Genomic DNA, 23,621 nt, shown 5'->3' with positions numbered 1-23,621 from the left:
CCTTCCTTTCTTTCTTTCTTTCTTTCTTTCTTTCTTTCTTTCTTTCTTTCTTTCTTTCTTTCTTTCTTTCTTTCTTTCTTTCTTTCTTTCTTTCTTTCCTTCTTCCCTTTATTCCATCCATCTTTCCTTCCTTCCTTCTTTTTTCTCTTCCTTCTAATGCAAGTTTGCAGCTCCTCAGCAATTTATTGTTGTAGAACTGCCTAGAGCAGTGATGGGAAAACTTTTTAAAGACAGGACTAAAGGAAAGGAAATGCTCATCTGTCAGTCTGTTTCTAAGGCAACTCTTTTGAAGTTTCACTGTATTGTATCCTACTCATTGTATTCATCAGATTAGGAATAATGTCGCTGGGCCAGATAGAACATTTCAGGCCTCCCCCTCTGCATCTGGCCCAAGGGCCGTAGTTTGCCCATCACTGGCCTAGAGCACTGAGATTTGATCTGGATCATAAAACCAGTATCTGTGAGAGACAGGACTTGATCCTGTGTTCCTGACTTTGAGGACAGCTCCCTATCCTCTATGTTATGTTGTTGCTCATTATAAATAGCATTGTAAAAAATTTTAAGAAGTGCTAAAAGGGTTTTTAAATGATAAAATTATGTTTAGTTTATCTCATCTTTTTAAAATAGCTATTTTTACACATTTTATATATTTTATAATATATTAAAACAGTGATAAAAGTACATAATTTGTAAATGGACATATATCGGACATGCAAGTTGAAAACTTGGCAGTCATTTAAGCAAATAGACATTGGGTGGACAAGCTTTTATGAAGTACTTATTATGTGCCAGGCATGGATAGCTAGGTGGTGCAATGGATAGAGTGCTAGGCCAGAGTCAAGAAGACTTAACTTCATGAGATCAAATTTAACCTAAGATCCCGGGCAAGTCTCTTAACTGCTATTGCCCAGCACTTACTGCTCGTCTGTCTCGGAACGTATAGATGCTAAGACAGAAAGTAAGGCTTAAAAAAAATGGACTATATCTCAGAGAGGAATGAAGCCATGGTTAGGTATCCTCCTTCAAATGGAGGTTCTAGGAGAAGTCATCGAACCAAAGAGAGATACCACAGAGGTGGAGGATACTTCCTTGTACCATTATGATAATGAAAAATAACTCTAGTGCTGGAGTAAACTCTGGGGATGAAGAAATTTCTGGGGCACGATAGAGAATGTTCGAAGCACATCCCACAAAGGAGTTTAGATTTATAGTATTTGAGAGTTTCCAGGAGGGATTAAAAAATTTAGTGACTGAGAGTTTGAGAGCTGAAGCTATGGCAGAAGGACTCAAGTCTTAATCCTTCCAATTCCTAAATCTACCCACTAAGCAGCTGGGCCTCTTGCCTAAGTGCTTCTCTCTCTGTCTCCTTTGTAAGAATCATTTGGAGTCCTTAGTTATTAAGTCTGGGGACATGGGCCACAATAATTGTAACAATAATCTTTGAATGAATTTGGGTACTCATGGATGTGGATATTTCTAACGATATCCCAGATCACAAACCATCCATCTTTTCATCCTGACCAGCTCTAGTTAGTGTCCTTCTCTTAAGTCTCAAGCCTTGGAGCAAGGAGGGGATAAAAAAGACCAAACCCTAATATATAACAATTCGGTTTACAAAACACTGCACTATATTATATCATAATATTTTCTCTTCCAGTTTTCTCTTCACTAAGCCAAGTGACCTATGAGATCTTTGTCCTTGGGATCCTTTGCTTAGTCAAACAAGTAAAAGGAAATGGAACTTTTTTCATTCTTCTCAAAGCTGTACTCTTGACTCTTCACTGGACTTTGTTGTCTACTCTAAACCATAGAAATTTCTTCCTTCTGGAAGCTCCCTCAAACCCCGGACCACCCCTCATATTAGAAGTACTTTCCACTTCGATGATCTCTCCTTATGATCGACTAGGTTTCTGGGACATGGTAGAGAAAGATTGCAGTCCAGTATCTCCATTTTGAGGAGAGTTAGCTCAAGCCAGACATCTTCATTCCTCTCAGGAATATATTGACCATCCACAAGACTTTCTCTACCTTTGTTCTGAATGGAACCAACCATTCTGGAGGGCAGTTAGGAACTATGCCCAAAGGACTATAAAACTGTGTATATTCCTTGATCCAATAATATTACCACCAAGTCTGTATTCCCAAAGAGATTTTTAAAAATGAGAAGTATAAAATATTTGTACAAAAATATTTATAGCCGCTCTTTTCTTGCTGAAAAACAACTGGAAATAGAGGAGGTGTCCATTCATTGGGAATGGCTGAGAAAACTGTGGTATGTGATGGTGATAGAATACTATTGTGCTATAAGAAATGATGAGCAAAATGATTTCAGATGGACCAGAAAGACCTGCATGAACTGATGCAGAGTGAAATAATCAGAATCAAGAGAACATCGTACATAGAAATGTCAATATTATATGATGATCAACTATGAAAGTCTTAGCTATTCTCAGCAATACAATAATATAGGATAATTCTGGATGACTTATGACAAAGAATGCTACCTACCTCCAAAGAAAGAACTGTTGGAGTCAGAATGCAGATCAAAACATACAGTTTTTCATTTTAATTTATTTGTGTTTTTATTTGGGGGTTTTGGTTTTAAATGAATATTCTCCTATAACAATGACCATACCCATATGACGATAACCATAACCATAACCCAGATTAAATTGTTTACCATCTCCAGGAGGGAGGAGAGAAGGGAGGGAAGGAGATAATTTTAATCTCATAATTTGGGAAAATACGTTGAAAGTTATTATTACATCTAATTAGGAAAATAAAATATTAAAAAATTATTTTCTGGGGCAGCTGGGTAGCTCAGTGGAGTGAAAGTCAGGACTAGAGACGGGAGGTCCTAGGTTCAAACCTGGCCTCAGCCACTTCCCAGCTGTGTGACCCTGGGCAAGTCACTTGACCCCCATTGCCCACCCTTACCAATCTTCCACCTATGAGACAATACACTGAAGTACAAGAGTTTAAAAAAAACAAAAAACAAAAAAAAATTATTTTCTTTACCTCTATCTCTTGTCCCTAGTCCAAATGCCATCTCTTCTGGCTTCCTTTAATATGTTATTTTCCCCCATTAGAAGGTGAACTTCTTGAGGAAAGGACTATCTTTCATGCTGCTTGTATTTATATTCCCTCCACTAAGTCTACTGCCTAGTACATAATAAGCAATCAATAAATATTTCCTAATTTGACTTGATTTGATTTTTCAATTCATTCTGTGCTTAAACTTATCCTTCATCCAAACTGAGAGATTAAAGCCGGGGCAGTGGACAGCCAGAGAGATGTGGAGTAGGCTGCTCCATGATTTCCTCCTATATTATGTCTTCATTTTCACCCAACATTTTATCATTCAAAATGAGTAACAACATTCTAAAAAGGGATATTTTTTCACACATTCCAATTGCTCCTCATATGTTTCTTTTTTTGTCTGAACATATTTTTATATTTAGTATATTTTAATTTTAAAATAGTTTTCTATTAATATCTTTTTTACATCTCCAAAATTTTCCCACAATATCCTTCCCCTTCCCAAAGACCCATATTATATGAAAAATAATATTTTTAGAGAAAAAAAGAAAAGGAAGAGAAAACTCATCAAAAATTGCCAATGATCAAAAAAAATCTAAAATTACGTTCAATGTATCCTGGTGGACCTTACACCTCTACAAAGTCATAGGCTTCTTAATGAGGCTGAGAGAATCCTGTGCAAGTGGGAGGGAGGGGACAATGTACTGAGCTCACATCCAGTTGTTTGCTCATCAATTCCCAAATATGTATCAACAATTGTCTTTCCTTCATAACTTTTCCCAGACTTCAGATTAGTGAATCATTCCTCTCCTTTGCACCCCATTTTCCTGGGTAAACCTGTTTTCGTTTAGATGCAAATGTCTTTAAGAGAGATAGGAAAGTGAAGTTTCTATTGGCAAAACATGGACTTCTGGTTGCAAATTAGTTTCTTAGGACTGCTGAAAATGGAATGGAATGCATTATTTATACAGTAAACTGTCGTCTTCTGAGCAGCCAGCCCAGCTAAGCTGTCCAAAAGTTAATTGTCTCATATGTTGTTTCAGCCACAATGTTAATTGCTTATGAACAGATTTCAAATCAAACTTACTTTATTTCTCTGGGACCCGAGGGATGAGTCTGATTTGCAAAAATGTCCTTATTAATTCCGGTGCTTGGCACAGTACCTGGAACATAGTAGGTGCTTAGTAAATCCTTCTCGATTGACTTTGATGCAAAACATGTCTTTAGTTTTTTGCTTCTTTTTTATATTTTTATTTCATTTAAAATGTTTTATTATTGTTTTAATTATTTATTCCATTTACATTTTTTCTTATACCAGTTATTTATCAATACCCAATCCTATAAGACCCTCCTTTATGACAAGGAAATAAAATCTGGCCCCCCCAAAATCAACATAACCATCATGTCTGACAAATTATAAAACATTCTGTACCTATCCTCCATCACCTGTCCACTGGGAGGAGGCAGCTGAGTCTTCCTCATTAGTTATCTATAACAATAAAAACAATAGCTGACATATAGACATCCCCTAAGGTCTGTGAAACTTTTAAACAAGTTATCTGGACCAAGTTGGAACAGCAAAAAAACAAGTCAAAAAAAACCCAAACCTACTTTTTTGCAGGCAGAGGACCTGAATTCATCCCCTTCCTCTGATATTTACAGTCTATGTTATCTTGTATAAGTCATTCAATCAATCAATAATAAGTATATGTTATGCAGGCACAGGTTGAGTTTAAGAAGCCTACTCATAAGGGAAGGGGAAGAGGGAGGAAGAGAATTTGAAACTCAAAATGTAAAAAAAAAGAATGCCACTATTGGATTTTTTTTTTCTAAGATGATCAGGGAAAAAGGAAAAGAACCTATCTGTTCTAAAATATTTATAGCAGCTCTTCTTTTGTTTGTTTTTTGTTTTTTGTTTTACATTTTTAAATCCTTAACTTCTGTGTATTGGCTCTTAGGTGGAAGAGTGGTAAGGGTGGGCAATGGGGGTCAAGTGACTTGCCCAGGGTCACACATATAGCAGCTCTTCTTGTGGTAGCAAAGAACTGAAAACTGAAGGGATGCTCATTCATTGGGGAATGGTCAAACAAGTTGCGGTGTATGATTGTAATGGAATACTATTGTGCTGTAAGAAATGACGAGCAAGTTAATTTTTAAAAAACATGAAAGACCTACATGGAAATTATGAAGAATGAAATGAGGAGAACCACGAAAACATTCTATGTAGCAACAGAAAAATTGTTTGAAGAATGATTTGTGCATATCCCCTTCCAGAGAAAGAATTGATAATAGAATAAGATATAGTTTTATATCTATACATCTTTTTGTCAAATAATACCTTCTCTAACGGGGGAGGAGGAACTGGGTATTTTAACAAATAAGTAAATAAAGTTAAATTATGAAAAATAAAATAAAATATGACCTTCAGAACTTCAAAAAAAAAAAAGTAAAAAAGATGTCTTAGAGTCACTTTGTTTCCTTGTCCCTAAAATGAAGAGACTGACTTCCGAGGTCCCTTTGAGCTCAATATTAGATTCCTTAGGATCTCTGAGATTCTCATTCCTTTTACCCCGAAAACACTCCTTTGAGAGAGGTGCTGTTACTATCTTCATTTTACAGAAGATGACACTGACATTGAGGGGAGTTCTGTCATTTCACCATGGTCACACAGCTTGGTTTGCATCCAAGGTGGGACTCTGATCCAGATTTCCCTGACTCCAAGTCTAGTATCCTAACCATTGCCCCTCACTGCCTCTCTCCCACCAGCACTGGTCATGGCATTGAATCTGAATTTGGACTCCTGTTGTTTTCATTTACATTGCGATAACCACTGTGTATATTTTTTTCCCTTGGCTCTGCTTTATTCAATCAGCACAAGTTCATACAAGTCCTCTCATTTCTCTGAATTCTTCGTCATCTTTAGTAGAGCAGTTCTTAAGAAGAAATTGTTAGGATAGATTCCGTTCTAAACCCCACCCAGCATTACTGTCTATTTCAAACCTTTTCCCTCCTTGTGATATTGATTTTTGTCAAGTTCTTAAGTGCCACTTTTCAGACCAAGAAAAACAAAAGAAATCCTGAAATTTCGAAGAATCCATATACCATTACACAAACATTCCTTTAATGGGAAATGTGTATTTGTTGTGATTTAGTCAATCAGTCAATAAGCATTTATTAGTGGTTACTTAACTAAGCACTGGATATTCCAAAAAGAGGCAAAAGAGAGTCCCTGCCCTTAAGGAGCTTAGAATCTAACAGAATCTAATAGAACGAATAATAACTTTTTGAGCTTGATCAGTCTTCAAAATTTGTCTTGTTGAGATTTCATAGTATGAGGAAACCTATTTAAAAGTGCTATTTGAAGAAGCCTACTTAGAGATTAGATAATTGCTTTAAAAATTCTCTTAATGTATGGAGCTTTGAATAATGATAGTGCTTTAGAACAAGGCACTTCATTTACTATCTTTTTTTTAATCCTATCATCTTTTAAAAAAATTCTGTCACATTTTTGGTGTTGGTCCAAAAATAATTCCATTGTTATGTTTTCAATTTAAATATTTACAGTCTTTGTAAGAACAAATCAGTAAGATTATTTGCTTTGAGGAGTAGGGGAGAATATTATCTCTGATCCCCTGCTACGGAAAGGAGCCAATCTCCTTTTTTTTTTCTACTTAAAAGACTCTCTTGGAATCAATCACTATGTATTGATTTGAATGTGGAATCAATGACCAGGCAGGGCTATGTGGGATACAAAATGGAGTCCTGCCTTCAAAGATCTTGCCATTTCATTTTCTTTTTTTGTTTTTCAAAACCTTATTTTCTTTCTTAGCATCAGTTCTAAGAAGAGCAGCAAGAGCTAGGCAATTGAGGTTAAGTGCCTTATCAAGGATCACATAGCTGGGAAGCATCTGAATCCAGATTTGAACTCAGATCCTCCCTATTCCAGGCCTGGCATTCTATCCTTTGCCATTTACTTTGGGAGAGAAAATTAACTCTAAGGATACTCTTAGACAACTATTAAGCACTAAGTTTTATGGTATTGATTATAAATGCAATAAAGGTCAAGAGAACAGAGAAATGGAGATAGACTAAAAGAGTAAGCAATCCAATTTGAATGGATTTCACTTTTGTGGGGAATAGCAATTATTGTTGGCATAAACGTCCAAGATAAATTACAAACTTTGAATGTGGTGGGTCTCATGACCACAAGCCTGAATTTTAAGAATGTACCAATTCAGGGGCAGCTGGGTGACTCAGTGTCCAGAGACAGAAGATTCTAGGTTCAAATTTGGCCTCAGACACTTCCTAGCTGCGTGACCCTGGGCAAGTCACTTAACTCCCATTCCCTAGCTCTTACAACTCTTCTGTCTTAAAACTGGTTCTTAGTATCAATTCTAAGACAGCAGATAAGGATTTTTTAAAAAAAAACACTTAAAAAAATAAATAATGTACTGGTTCATGGAGAATTAGCTCCAAATTATTGCAATAGCCACTGGGATATCCACCTGCCTCAAGATTCTCCCTCCTCTCTTCTTATTACTGACTTCTTTTATGTTCCAACTAAAATTCTGCCTTCTAGAGGAAGCCTTCCTGAATCCCCATCAATTCAAACACCTTCTTTCTGTTTTTATTATTATTATTATTATTATTAATTTTATTATTTAATTATTTGTTGTTTTCTATTCATCCTATATATAGCTTGGTTTGTATATATTTATTGGCATGCCATCTCTTTCATTAGACTGTAAGATCCTTGAGGGTAGAAACTTGTCTTTTTCCTCTCTCTGTGTTCCCAGCTCCTAGCACAGTGCCTGGGACGTATTGGGTCCTTACTGAGTGTTTATTGATTGATTGAGGAGATCTTAGAAATCATATACTCCCCTCTCATTTTATGGAAGAAGCTGGAGCTTAGAGAGGTTAAGGCACTTACCTTTGGGTCACACAGCTTATGTGCCACACAGAAGCAGACCCAGGACTTGTAGCTACTAGTGCAGTACCTATGGCACCCTATGTCACATTTATGCATTTGTCTGGCACTTTAAAAATGCTTTCCTATTCTCTCATTCCAATTCAGGGTGCATTTTAGTTGTTATTTTTAATATCTTCTTAGACTCTGCTAAGATGATGCTAAATGATAGGAAGATGTTGAAGATGTTCATAAAATTGTTTGAAAGTCATTCTTGATGGTTAAAAGGTTTTATTTCCATTTTTCAAAGAAATACCACTTTTGCATATTTTAACCAAGAAAAATGGAGTAAGATTGCATTTTCTGGGAAGAGAAATTTTGAGTAACAGTAGATCCCTTAGAGTATATTATTAACTGCCTTCTTCTTATAATTGATGCTTCTTCTCAGACAACTCTCCCATCTAATCTCTGTGCTCTCACCAATAACCCTGCCCCCTTTTTGATCAAGTGTTTAATTTCCTTGAAAGATTTTCTCAGACTTCAGCTATTGCTAAGGGGATTTTAATTTTACCCTCACCCTTTAATGGCTAAGTCTTGCATATCCACTGTTTCAAATAGTGGTATTTCTATTCATCTAAGTAAATAGTTTGAGGATTTGGGCTTGATAGGTAGCTAGAAAATGTTAGATCCGGATCAAAACAAAGGAAATGGAGGTTTCTAGTCTCTCAAAGGGATTCTTCAGGATGTTGAAATAAGCAATTGATATCATTACAGAGCCTATCTCTGTGCCATTAAATGATGATCAGCTTGAATTAGAAGGCAGGAGATTTCCGCTGACAATTTTTATCACTGTCGTGGATTAATGGATCTTCTCTAGGAAGAACAGAGGAAAGAGACTGTTCCCTTCAGGTAAATGTTTTTCTTTCCTGACCTCTACTTTTAAGTACACTTTAAAGACACTTACATTCACAGGCACCTCAATTATTAAGTGATGGAAGACAATGTGGGGACAGATTCTACTTTTCATTTTAATAGCTAGTATGTATTTTTTCCTGGTTTGGGTTCTCAAGTAGGAAAACTTAGCCATTTGGATCCCATTTTCTCTCAACCCTTGTATCTTTCTCTGCTAGAGACTCTGAGAAATAGAATCTAGACTTTAATCTCCTTGAGGGCAGAAAGTGCTTTGTTTGTTTTGTTTTTGTAGAACTAGTGCCTAAAACAGTATCTGGAAACTGACTTATTAAGTAGGAATTAGTTGTTGACATAACAACAAATATAACAACAAGCATTCATTAAGGTTTGAAAAGTGCTTTTCTCTTAGAATATCTCATTTGATCTGGTCTCCCCCAAATTCATAAATTTGATAATAGACTTAGGAACAGCACAATGGTTCTATTCTGGTCTGAATTTTTGTGATCTCATTTGGGGTTTTCTTGGCAAAGATATTGGAGTGGTTTTCCATTTCCTTCTCTAGCTCATTTGACAGGTGAGGAAACTGAGACACAGTTAAGTAACTTACCCAAGGTCACACAGCTAATAAATGTCTCAGGTCAGATTTGATCTCATGAAGAAGACTCTTTCTGACTCTAGGCTCAGCACTCCATTTACTGCAGCGCCAAACACCTTTATCACCTTACATCTAGACTATTTTTTTAAACCCTTACCTTCTGTGTTATAATCTGTGTATTGATTCCAAGGCAGGAGTGGCAAGGGCTAGGCAATGGAGGTTAAGTGACTTGCCCAGGGTCACACAGCTAGGATATGTCTGAGACCATTTTGGACCTAGGACCTCCAGTCTTTAGACACTGAATCACACAGCTGCCCCCTAAACCTAGACTATTGCAATAACCCACTGGTGGGTCTGCCTCCCCCAAACCTCTCCCCACTCCAGACCATCTTCCATTCAGTCACCAGAGTGATTTTCCTAAAGCAAAGGCCCTACCATGTCACCCCCTTCTCAATAAACTCTAGTGGCTCCCAAGATCAAATACAAAACATCTGTTTAGCAGCTTAAAACCCTTCATAACCTAGCTCTCTCCTACCTTCCCCAGTCTTCTTTTACCTTATTTCCTCCCTTGTATTCTTCAATTCAATTCCATGAACAATTTGGCCTCCACAAAAAGTTGGGGCCTCAGTTTCCCCAGCTATAAAATGGGGATGATAATAGCACCTACCTCTCAAGGTTGTTGCAAAGATGAAATGAGACAATATTTATGAAGTACTTAGCACATGCATGACACACAGCAGGCACTATGTAAATGCTTATTCATTTTTCCTTCCCCCTCCCCTTGATTTTCTCCAATTTATCCTTTCTATATCTTGTTTGCTTGTTGGCTCCCCCATTAGACTATGAGCTCCTTGAGAGCCTGAGTCTGAGAAAAGCAAAAGACAGAGCACTGAAATATAAGGAGGCATTTAAGCTTAATCATTTGACTGACGCAAGACAGTTTCTTTGTCATGATCATGTTAGTCCATGAAAACCTGAATCACCGAAACGATCTCTCCAAATAAATCTCTCTTCCATTTACAGCCTCTCCCTAGTGTTCTCCTAGTGACCAGAAGAAATAATAAGCATGTCTCCTTAAGCACCTGATGAGTCAGAAAACAAGCAGAACTCAAGGAGATTGAGAGATGTTGAGAGTCTGAAAGACACAGTTACTGGACTTAGAGCTCGTCATCCCAGCATGGAGCTATCATAGCTTTCTGATCAGAAGATCCATAAGGACCTCAGAGGCCACCTAGTTCTATCCCTGAATTATTACAATCTTGGATTGCATCAGGAGAGGAATTGTGCCTAGAACATCGGAGCTGATACTTCTACTGGTCTCTGTCACATCTTAGGTATGGCATTGAGTTCTGGGTCCCGTATTTCAGTGAAGATAGTAACAACCTGGGGCTCATCATCATTAGGATGATGAAGGGACTTTAAGATGATGTATAGTAAAATTCAGGTAAAATTAACCAAGTAGTCCTCCAAATGTGATCCAAGGACCAGGACCCTTTTCATGGACTCTTCATGGGAAAAATTATTTGAAAATTTTAATTTTAAATATTTAACTTAAATAAAATTAATTTAAATTAATTTAGTAAAAAATATTTAAGTTTTAACATTTAAAAAATAATACAAAGATGTTATTAGCTTATTAAAATATTCTTCCCTTTTCCAACTCCATATGTGTGAGATGCCAAATTTTCTTCATGTATTTCAACCAAAGCAACATATTACAATAGATAGGAGAACTGAAATATCTTATGTAAAAGCCAGGGAATAAAGAGATTTTGCAAAAATGTGTAAAACAAAAATACTTGTCTTATTGAATTTTTTTGTTTTGGAAAAGATAGCTATCTTAATAAAAACATGTTGTTTATGTTAATGTCATGAATTTATTATTTGCATTTTAAATAAATAAAAACATATTTAGAATTTTTATCAGCTTTAATTTCTAATATTCTAATATTCTAATAATCTAAGTATTGATAGCTATGACCCATATAAACCCAAAGTTCTTTGGGGTTATCAATAACCTGTAAGAGAGTGGTTTCAGGTGCTAGAGGTAATCCTCATGGGACCCAGGAATCTGACCCATTTTGGTGCCAAAATTCCAAACAGGGTGGCATAGCCTGCCAGCCTGATATGGAAGCATAAAGAAGTCCAAAGGTCTGGGACTCAAAACTGAATCGGGGTTTGGGGACTTGGAACTAGGACTCTGCTCTTGGTATTAAGCTAAACTATGAATCTAATCCCCTTCCCCTCCTGAGACTGAGGTGGTACAAAGAGGAGAATTATGCCTCCCACGTGATCTCTGATTTCACACTGCTTCTAAATAAGACTGATATTTTAAAAATGGCAGAGTCAATTGGACGACATATGGGTAGCAAGATATTTTATCAGGCTATTGGTGGTTGAACATCTTTACACTTAAACTTTCTCCAATCCACCATGTTTTTTGTTTTGTTTTGTTTTGGTAAAACCATGGTAAGTGAGTGAAGAAAATATTATTTTGTGCCCAATTCTGTATTTTTCTACCCCTGTGTTACCATCAAATTGGTGATGCTGAGACTTATGGGGTGTCCCTAGGTCCTCTCTTTTGAAAGAAGATAGCTATATCTTCTTTAATTGTTTGGTTAATTTGCAACTAGCTTGGGAAGCTTCCTAGTCAACTTTTCATTTTTTGCTAACTCCTGGAAAATTGTACACAGGGAAGATGTCTTATAATGCAGTGATCATAGGATCATAGATTGACAGCTAGAAGGGACCTTAGCGGCCATGTAATCCAACTCCCCTCATTTTACAGATGCAGAAACTGAGGCATAGAAAGATTGAATGAATCACGAGGATAGCAAATGGCAAAGACAAGATTTGAGCCCATATACTCCGACTACAAATTCAGTGATATTTCCATGGAACAATTCTATAAGTCATTTCAGTTGTATTAAGAAAATTCATTAATAAATATATTTTAAAAATGAGATTTTTATAGATATTGCTGCCTAGGTCCTAGGAGTATGGAAGAACAATCAACAAAATAGGTAACTGTGCTTGTGGGTACAATCTATTATGAAGGCTAAATATTTGCTTAACTGAGGTCTTTCTCCTTCTAGGGAGGCTTTATTAGTCAATGAACCTTTCTTCTTAGTGTGAAATAGGAAACTTGTGAGATTCAAACATACTTGTGAAATGTAAATGGCTTTAATTTACTAAAGATTTGCAATAACCTCTTACTTAACTCCTAAGTAGAAGTATAATTAATGCTAATTGTTCTTCACTGCTGTGCCTATTATTAACCCATTGGTATTTTTAGTCAGGATTTGAATAGTTTAAGAGTTAAAAATAAAATTGTAGATACTGGAATATGTGTGGGGTATTTATAATTCTATCTTCTGCAAGACATGAACTAGAGTCACAAAGGATGGGCAGTCTTGGATAGGTTGGGAACTGCATCTTTAGAGGAAAAGGAGATTACAGAGACATTTAGCATTTAAACAATCACTCAGTCAATAAAAACATTTATTAAATATCTGCTGAGTGTCAGGCACTGTGCAATGTGGGGTACAAAAAGAGACCAAAGACTGTCCTTCAAGGAGCTCGCAATCTAATGGGGGAGACAACAAGTAAACTCTATACTAAATAGAGAATAAACTATATTCTGTGAAAGATAAATAGGAGGGGTACCTGGATGGCACAGCGGATTGAGAACCAGGTCCAGAGATGGGAGGTTCAGGGTTCAAATCTGGCTTCAGAATCTTTCTATCTGGGTGGCCCTGGCCAGGTCACTTAACCCCCATTGCCTAGCCCTTGCCACTCTTCTGTCTTGGAGCCAATAAACAATATTGGTAAAGGTTTAAAACAAACAAAAAAAACAAAACAAAAAAAAAGAAATAGATTAGGAAGAATATTTTTAAAAAAGATAAATAGGAAATCATGAGCTGAGGGGAGAGACTAGAATTAAGAAAATCTGGGAGTTTCCTGTAGAAGATGGGATCTGGGTTGGGACTTGAAGGAAAACAGGGAGACTAAGAGGTTGAGATAAGAAGCGGCCAGCAAAAATGCCCACAGCCAGGAGATGTAGTATCTTGTCCATGGAACAATAAGCAGGTCAGTTTTTTGTGTGAGGCCAAATTTGAACTCAAGATTTCTTGACTTCAGGCCCAGTGCATATGCATATGCATGTATATATATATATATGCATATATATGTATATATTCACTATTCTAGGCTTCTTGCTGGCAGTAGGATTCTAACTCGTCTTCATTAATAAAATTGTGGTATCTGCTGGTGATGGAATACTACTGTGCTCAAAGGAATAATAAACTGGAGGAATTCCATGTGAACTGGAAAGATCTCCAGGAACTGATGCAGAGTGAAAGGAGCAGAGCCAGAAGAACATTGTACACAGAGACTGATATACTGTGGTAAAATCGAATGTAATGGACCTCTGTACTAGCAGCAATGCAATGACCCAGGACAGCTCTGAGGGATTTATGGAAAAGACGCTACCCACATTCAGAGGAAGAACTGCAGGAGTAGAAACACAGAAGAAAAACAACTGCTTGAACACTTGGGTTGATGAGGACAAGATTGGGGATGTAGACCTGAAAAGACCACACCCATGTAACTATCAATAACGTGTAAATAAGTCTTGACTAACCACACATAATAAAACCAGTGGAAATGCGAATTGGCTACAGTGGAGGGGTGTGGGGGGGGATTGAGGGGGTGAAGGGGAAAGTAAAAACATGACTTATGTAACCATGGAAAATTTTTCTAAAAATAAAAAAATAATTAAAAAAATAATTGTTCTGCTATTGTAATAAATAAATAATAAAAATTCATGAATAATTATTCTACTATTGTAATAAATAAACATTATAATAAAATTGTAATGAATAAAAATAAATAAATAATAAGAAATGAATTAGTGAATGCATGGGGTGGGGCAAACTTTCCGTTTTGAATTTCATTGTTTTCAAGACTTTTCTGCAAAGTTGTAAACAAATACAAAATGGCCACTTGGCAATGGGTTCTGCCTTAGTTGAACTGTGCTTCTGAGGAAGATAATTCAAGGACATTCCCCTTTTTTAAGGTCTCTTCCAAGTCTAAGAGTCCATGAGACTGTAGAATAACACATAACACATAACAGCCTTCTTAAAAATAATCCTTTGGTGAGTGCTCTGAGAAATCCCAGACGCCTCTTATTGGGCTTGGGGGAGTGGAGAAGCTGCCTTGGAGACATCAGGCCAGCAGTGCTAGAACTGCTCATGTCTAGAGAAAGCATTTTATGAAACCCAGAGCTCTACAGAAATGGGAATTGTTATGCTATGAGACTCAGAACCCCCGAGTTTGAGTCTTTCCCTTGCCAATCCCTAGCTCTATGTAACTTTGATTCCCAATTTTGCAGAAGGCGGGCACCACCATCTTTCCATCACGGGTTCATCCTGGAGACATCCTGGATTCTGCCCTCCTTAACTAATCATGTCCAATCATGGGCCAAGTCTTGTCCAAGCTCCACAGCATCTTTCGATCTTGTCTCCTCTCTGCTTAGAGGCACCATCACTAATCAGGCCCTTGTCGCCTCTTGCCTGGACTACCAACTGCTGGTTGGTCTCCCCTATATCAAATCTCTCTCCTCTCTAATCTAGCCTCCATAGCAGCTACCACATTATCCTGAAGCACAGACTTGATCGTGTCACTCCATGAGTCCATAAACTCTGGCCTCTAGGATCAAGGTTCAAAATTAAAAAATGTCCACAACCTGATTCCAACTTACCTTCCCAGCTTTATTATACACTGGTAATTGTTGTTGTTCATCCTTCATTTCCAAAGAAAACCAATGACTTCACAATGAGCCTGGAGGGCAGCTGAGTTGCTCAGTGGATAGAGCAGGCCTGAAGACGGGAGATCTAGGGTTCAAATATGGCCTCAGACACTTCCTAGCTGTGTGACCCAGGGCAAGACACTTAATCCTCATTGCCTAGCCCTTGCCACTCTTCTGCCTTGAAACCAACACACAGTATTGATTTGAAGATGGAAGGTAAAGGTTTAAAAAAAATGAGTGATGTCTTGACTTGTTCATTCTTTCATGAACCATATGCTTCCCCTTCAAAATGTTTTTTTGCTCTTCACTGTGCATATTTCATTTTCTATCTCCCTTCCTTTGCATAGGCTGTGTCCCCCTTGCCTGGAATGCACTCCCTCCTCATCTCAGCTGCTTAGAATCTTCATTTTCTTTATGAAAAATGAAGGACTTGGTCTAGATGGTCTCTAAGGTTCCTTCTAATTCTAAAACTCTGAACAGATCCCCAGTACTTAGCACAGTGACTGATGCTGTTAAAAAATGCTTGCAGGGGGCAGCTGGGTAGCTCAGTGGATTGAGAGCCAGGCCTAGAGACGGGAGGTCCTAGGTTCAAATCCGGCCTCAGACACTTCCCAGCTGTGTGACCCTGGGCAGGTCACTTGACCCCCATTGCCTACCCTTACCAATCTTCCACCTATAAGTCAATACACAGAAGTTAAGGGTTTAAAATTAAAAAAAAAATGCTTGCAGATTGATTAAGCAAATAAATCTGTTAAGTCTCAGTTTCCTTATCTATGAAATGGGAACAATAATGTGTCTTGCTCCCTCCTTCTCAATGTAGACTTGAGGAGCAAATGAGAAAATAGATGTATATGCTTTGCAAATATGTTATACAATTACAAAGTCTCATTTTCTTGATTCTGACCTTTGATTCCATTGATATATGTAGGGAACTCTAAATGTGGAAACTCCTTCTACCTGTACAGATAATAAACCACTCAGTAACTTGGATAATTTTCCAGTATCTTGGCCAGGTTTTGAACCCAGGTCTTCTTGTCTCCAAAGCCAGGACTTTATCCAGCATCGTTGTTCAGTCGTATCTGACTCTTCATGACCCCAGTTGGGTGTTTCTTGGCAAAGATACTGGAATGGTTTGCCATTTTCTTCTCCAGCTCATTTCCCAGATGAGGAAACTGAGGCAAACAAAGTTAAGTGACTTGCCCAGGGTTCACACATCTAAGAAGTATCTGAGGTCAAATTTGAAACCAGGACCTCCTGTCTCCGAGGCTGGTGCTCTATTCACTGCACCACCTCACTGGCCCCAATCATCCAACATATTGTCTGTCATTATTCTTACTTCCTTATTTATCTCTTTTATAAGTTTAGATTTTTACACATTGGGCTTTTTAAAAGGGACAGAGATGGGGGCAGCTGGGTAGCTCAGTGGATTGAGAGTCAGACCTAGAGACGGGAGGTCCTAGGTTCAAATCTGGCCTCAGACACTTCCCAGCTGTGTGACCCTGGGCAAGTCACTTGGCCCCCATTGCCTACCCTTACCTCTCTTCTGCCTTGGAGCCAATAAACAGTATTGACTCCAAGACAGAAGGTAAGGGTTTTAAAAAAAATGGGACAAAGATGCACGTTTTTTTTAAACTCTTACTTTCTGTTTTGGAATTAATACTGTGTATTGGTTCTAAGGCAGAAGAGTAGTAAGGGTAGGCAATGGGGGGTTAAGTGACTTGCCCAGGGTCACATAGCTAAGAAGTGTCTGGGATCAAATCTGAACCCAGGACCTCCCATCTCCAGGTCTGGCTCTCAATCCACTGAGCCACCCAGCTGCCCCTCAGAGATGCACTTTCTCAAGAACAGGACATTGAGGATTTTTCAAGTAAATTATCCTGGAGTGAGAGCTCTTATACAACACTGTTCTTGATTTCCTCAAGGAAAATGACAGGCCGGAGCAGAACAATACAACCTCCGGACAGATGTTCCAAACTTCTGTGAATGCCAGGGATGGACTTGGTCCTGGGAAGCTGGACTATAAAACTTTCCAAAAAGTAGAAACCATTAAAATTTTTTTTAAGCTTTTACAACAAAGTCCCCAGCCCTCTCAGTAACCTAAGTAAATATCGAGCATTGAGTTTGGCTCAGATATTTTAAACATTTGGGGAGAATAATTTGTTACAATTGTAGGGTCCTTTGGGAAGGACTCATGCATTCTCTTTATTGAATTAGCTACCCAGAAAAGGAGGCAGAGTGACAGATTGGACAGATGAACTTCTCCCTATCAATTCTATTTAGCTAAGCAGAGCAACCTGGAATCAGGAAGACCTGAGTTCAAATCCATCCTCAGACACTCAGTAGTTATGTGACCCCTCACATTACCTCTGTTTGCTTCAGTTAAATGAAGATGGTGGGACTCTGCCTCCTTTCCTGGGCACTTAATTCAAAAGAAAGAATGCACAACTTCCCATTCCTTCTAAGTAACTGAAATAAACATGAAGGATTGTGTTGGGTTCAAATATTTGCCAAATATTTGACAATCCTCAAATTCATTTCTGACCAAGTCTGTCCTCTCCTCAATAAAAGCTACAGACTCACTTCTAGGATAGAATGCTAATTCTCTGTTTCACCTATAAAGTCCTTTGGAGACTGATCCCAGTCTTATCTTTTTGGAATAGCGCCATGTTATGCTTCAGCCAAATTGTCCTGGTTGCTGTTCCTGGTACCGAAAACTTGAAATTCTTTCTTTTCTCTCCTCTATCTGTTGGAACCCCCAGCACCATTCAAAGCTCTCAGCTCGTATCACTCTCTTTTAGAGGATTTTGCTTACTAATCTCCCCAAATACTGATGTCCCTTACATCACTGTGAAATTTTTTTTTTAAACCCTTGTACTTCGGTGTATTGTCTCATAGGTGGAAGAGTGGTAAGGGTGGGCAATGGGGGTCAAGTGACTTGCCCAGGGTCACACAGCTGGGAAGTGCACTGTGAAATTTTAAAATTGTCATATTTATTCATCTGTGAACATGAAGTCTTCCCCTAGATCAGTGATTCCCAAAGTGGGTGCCACCGCCCCCTGGTGGGTGCTGCAGTGATCCAGGGTGGTGGTGATGGCCACAGGTGCATTTATCTTTCCTATTAATTACTATTAACATTTAAAAAAAATTAATTTCCAGGGGGCTAAGTAAGATTTTTACTGGAAAGGGGGTGGTAGGCCAAAAAAGTTTGGGATCCACTGGACTGGAAGAATGGAAGCTCCTTGGGGGCAGAGATTATGTCACTTTTGTATTTGTTACCCAGCACCTATACCTAGCAGATTAATAAATATTTGTCAATTGTGTCACTGAAACTCAAGCGTTGGAAGAGATCTCAGTGGTCGATGAATTGGACCTATGCCTTGACAATAATCTCCTCTGCCATCTTTCCAAGGAAGGGGCTTCAAGCCCCCCCCCCCCCCCCGGTTGAAGATGACAGGGAAGTCATCTTCTATGATAGCCCCTTCCTCCGAGGGACAGTTCTAATTGTTAGGAAGTTTCTACTTTTTCTTTCTTGGAGCAAAAATCAGCCCCCTTCATACCTCTTATCTTGCCCCCTGGGGCCAGCCGGGACAAATCTGATTCCTCTTCCACAGACAGCCCTTCAAATACTTGAAGAGAGCAGCCCATGTTCCCGCTTGCGCCTGTACCTTCTTGAAAGTAGATCAGAACAAGCATAGGCTTGGCTGGAAAACAAAGCAAAAAAAGAAAAGCATCTCTCCCTACATTGTCAATTCTGATGGTGTCACCACCAGGGATGAGGAAGAGTATAAATGATTTATCTGAAAGACAGCGAAAGGCAGTGCTGATACTGACAATATGGTGAAATAAAGACAGCTGGGAGATTCTCTATAGCTAAAGACAGAAATTAAGCCAATGCCTCATGGCATGTGAGCAGCACTAAGGAAGGACCGAATCTCTAGATAAGAACCTGGGAAGTCTAAAGGAACCGCCTGGAGAAATCCTCTGGGATTCCATGAATTTGAAACACTGTAGAGAGCACCTGGATGGAGACTTGCAGGAGGGCAAAGACTCTCTTGTAAGAAAAAGGAGCCTGAGTTGGTGTATTAGCCAAGGGTTCTGGCTGTTCTTTCCTTGAAATATTAATGTAAAAATCCATCCCAGACAACAGCTTTATCCCAATCAGATCTGTGCAACGGAAGGGGTGCAGATTGTTCAACCAAATGTGGGGGAAATGGAACCTTGGCTCCGAATTCTAAAGTGATGCCAGGAAAGCATCCCATTTGGCAGCCTGAGCTAGTTGAACTCCCTTTGCACAAAATGCATCTTGGAGAAGGTTTAAAAGCACTGATTGAATAACATTCAGAAGGATCATCAATACACACACATACAACAAAGTTAAATTCTCCAAGACAATACGATCCTATGGTGCTGGGGTGCAAGTGCTGGCTGCTGATTCAGGGCCCCCCTGAGTTCAAATTGTACCTCTGCTACTTATTACTTGTAAGAGCCCAGGAAAGACATTTAATTTCTCTGGGTCTCAGGTTCCTCGACTGTAAAATAAAGGAAGTGGACTCTGATGTCTTCTAAGGCTCCTTCCAGCTTGAAGCCTATGATGCTCTGATGCTTTATGTGAGGTCCCTTCTATTTGTAAAGCTTTGATTCTTCTTTGACAAGTGAGAAGGCAAAATGGAAGATTTTGAGTTAAGGGACTTGGGTTCAAATCTTAACTCTGATACTTACCACCATCTCATCCTTGTTTCCCCCCAAATTAGAATGTAAACTCCTTGAGGGCAAGGACTCTCTTTTTTGTTGTTGTTGTCTGTATTTGTATCATTTGTATCATTACAAAAAAAATCAACCTTATATGCCACTTGTAGAGATTTGGTGGAATATCAAAGAAGAATCTCCAATGATATTTGTAAAAAGTAAATGTTTGTTGACTGGCCACCTAATTGACTTGAGATGGGTTAGTGCCAGGGCAAGGCTGGGTAACATCTCTCTCATTGCCTGGGAGCACAGCAATTATCCTAAGCCTAGCAAGGGCCTGGACTAACCCCAGAATCAGAAGCTGGTAGATGCCAGGCAGGCAACCTCTATTGTCTTGACAGAAAAAGAAGCGAGATTCTGGGTGAGGGGCCACCAAGGAGCAGGCATGAGGTAGCCAGATGGTGGACCACACGGAGTGGTAAGCCTGAGGAATGTAGGTCATTTTAGAACACTCCTGCTCCGCCATGTAGTCATTCACTAGACACACATTTGGCTCTCACTCTGACTCTGTTATAATCTCTTATGTAATTTGTGATTTTATTTCTCCTGAGAACTTTCTCAATGACCTACTCAGAATGGGGGCAGAGACAGGTGGTACCATGAGCCAGATTTGGGCACCTTCTGAACTGGCACCACTAAAGACTCCTGACCCAGGAGTAAGGAAAGGATGAAAGGTGCCAATGCAAGGAGGATTTGGAAGCCTAGAAATGGTCTTTGTCTTGGAAGGGAAAAAGTGCTTAGCCCAGTGTTTGGCACATAGTAGGTACTACCAAAGCCTTTCTACTTCCTGCCATTATGGGGTCAGAGTTCTTTGTGGAGAGGATTAAGCTCAAGGTCCAGAGGCATAAGTGACCAGATCAGAATCAGGGATTGGGTGGTCGCTATCAGAATGTTGGGGCACTCTAAGAGCATTTGATTTCAAATCACTGGACAAAGGTTCAAATCCCAGCTTTGCTCTTTATTGTGTGATTGGGCAAATCCCTTAACTATATAAAATTGGGAGTTGTTCCAGCTCTAAGTCAACAAGTATTTATTAAGTCAAGTCAAAAAAGAGTTCATAAGTACCAACAATGTGCCAAGCACCGTACTAAATACTGGGAATATGAAGAAAGGTAAAAGACAACAAAAAAAGAAAGGTAATGACGAAGACAACAGGCAAATAACTTTGTCCTAACAAGTCCCACACAGGATAAAATGGAGAAAATCAGAACGGGTTATAGCTAGGCAGCACAGTGGAGAGAGTGCCAGGCCTGCCATGAAGAGAGCCTGGATTTAAATTTGGCATCAGACACATCTTAGATGTGTGACCCTGGACAAGATGCTTAATCCCAGTTGCCTGCTCCTTACTATTCTGTTTTAGGATTTATACTAAGACAGAAGGTAAGGATTTTATTAAAAGGTTTCATATATATATATATGCATATGTATATATATTTTAAATCAGTATAAGGAAGGGACTAGCATTAATGTGGGAGATAGAAAGTCTCTCTGTGGGTAGTCTGAAGACAGTCTGAATGGTTGCTACTAGGAAAACAGACAGGCTTTGGAGTAGTTTCTTCTGAATGTAGAGATCCCACACTTTACAGAACTGAGTTTCTTTGTGGACACTTCAGAGCAAAGACCCCAAGGCCAGCCACACCTTAGAATTTCCTCTCAGTGAGCCATAGCTAGACAACTCCCTTTCGCTGCTGGCTGGCTCAGTCTCTAAGGAAACGTCTGTCTCTAAGTAGTGATGATGGATATCCTGTAAGTCTGCAGCTCATGCTTAACTAGTCCTTAAAATGGTTCAAGTCTGACAAAGGCAAAGAGGAGAATATGAACAGTGATGGTATGTTGGGACCCAGAAACTGGATTATAGAGAATTTCAGAACTGAAAAGGACCTTAAAAATGACTGTCACCACTGATTTCCAAAGAGGAAATTAGCCAAGGAATACTTTGGAACCTGAAATAGAATACTGGAGTATATGTCCTAAAAACTCCAAATGGAAGCATGACCTCATTATTTAAAAAAATCATATATATATTTATAATCACTTGTAGAGACTTGATGGAGTATCAGAGATGAATTTCCAATGATATTAAAATAGCCTTCCCTTTTAAAAAAAATTTTTATTGATTAAGAAAATTTTTCCATGGTTTCATGATTCACATTCTTTCCCTTCCCTTCTCCCACCTCCCTCCCATAGCCAATGTGCAATTCCACTGGGTTTTACATGTGTCATTGATCCAGACCTATTTCCATATTATTAATATATGCATTAGGGTGACCATTTAGAGTCTACATCCCCAATCATGTCCCCATCGACCCATGTGATCAAGCAGTTGTTTTTCTTCTGTATTTCTCCTCCCACAGTTCTTTCTCTGGATGTGGATAGCTTCTTTCTCATAAGACCCTCAGAGTTGTCCTGGATCATTGCCTTGCTGCTAGTAGAGATAGTCTTCCTTTTTCCAACCATATATCTGTGTGAGGCCATGTATTTCAACCGAGACAAGACATCACAATAGATTAAATGAAGAGCATATATGTCTTTAATTAAGGCAAGCATTAAAGAGATTTGAAAACTGTAAACAATATTATCCGGAAGCCCTCTAAATCACAAATAATAATGAGAGAAATGTACATTAAAAATAACTTATTTTTTAAAAAAATTATTTGTATCAGATCACACAGATGAATGAATGAATGAAAAAAAAACCATTCATTAAAGGTTTATGCAGCATTTACTTTGGGGCAATTATCCCAAATCTCACTTAAAGTGATGAATTGGGTACTTCGAGTGGGACTGCTAGCAGGGGTGTGTTAGTCAAATCATACTGATTCATGAGAGCTGATAGTTAAATTTTCTTAATCAATTTTATTTTTCAATTACATGTAGAAACAATTTTTGAAATTTTTTTTCCTGTCATTTTACATTTCATATTCTCACCTTCCTTTCCCTGCTTCCCCAAGGTGGTAAATAATCTGACATAGTTTATACAAGTGCTTTCATGCAATACTTATTAGTTATCTTTTCAGCATGAGCATTTACACCTTGGAAATCAGCAAATGCTTCAAATCAGGGCTTGGTTTACTGGTATGTCAATTATTTTTTGCTTCTTTTTTGTATCTCTAATGCCTGGCACATAGTAGAGGCTTAATAAATGCTTGAGTGAAGAAAGTAATGGAGAACATGTTAATAAAGTAGATTAAAAGTGTAGTCAGGCCTAGAGACAGGAGGTCCTAGGTTCAAATCTGGCCTCAGCCACTTCTCAGCTGTGTGACCCTGGGCAAGTCACTTGACCCCCATTGCCTACCCTTACCACTCTTCTGCCTTGGAGCCAACACACAGTATTGACTCCAAGATGGAAGGTAAGGGTTTAAAAAAAAATGTATTTAGGGGGCAGTTGGTAACTCATTGGATTGAGACCCAGGCCTAGAGATGGGAGGTCCTAGGTTCAAATCTGGCCTCAGATACTTCCTAGCTGTGTGACCCTGAGCAAGTCACTTAACCCCCATTGCCTAGCCCTCACTGCTCTTCTGCCTTGGAACATATACTTAGTATTGATTCTAAGAAAGAAGGAAAAGGTTTAAAAAAAAGTCCAAGATTATACTCTCTTAAGAGGACATACAGAA

Source organism: Gracilinanus agilis, chromosome 4 (genome assembly GCF_016433145.1).
Source record: "Gracilinanus agilis isolate LMUSP501 chromosome 4, AgileGrace, whole genome shotgun sequence".
Classification (NCBI taxonomy): domain Eukaryota; kingdom Metazoa; phylum Chordata; class Mammalia; order Didelphimorphia; family Didelphidae; genus Gracilinanus; species Gracilinanus agilis.
The sequence above is the reverse complement of the archived record's forward strand: the minus strand, read 5'-3'. Positions refer to the sequence as shown.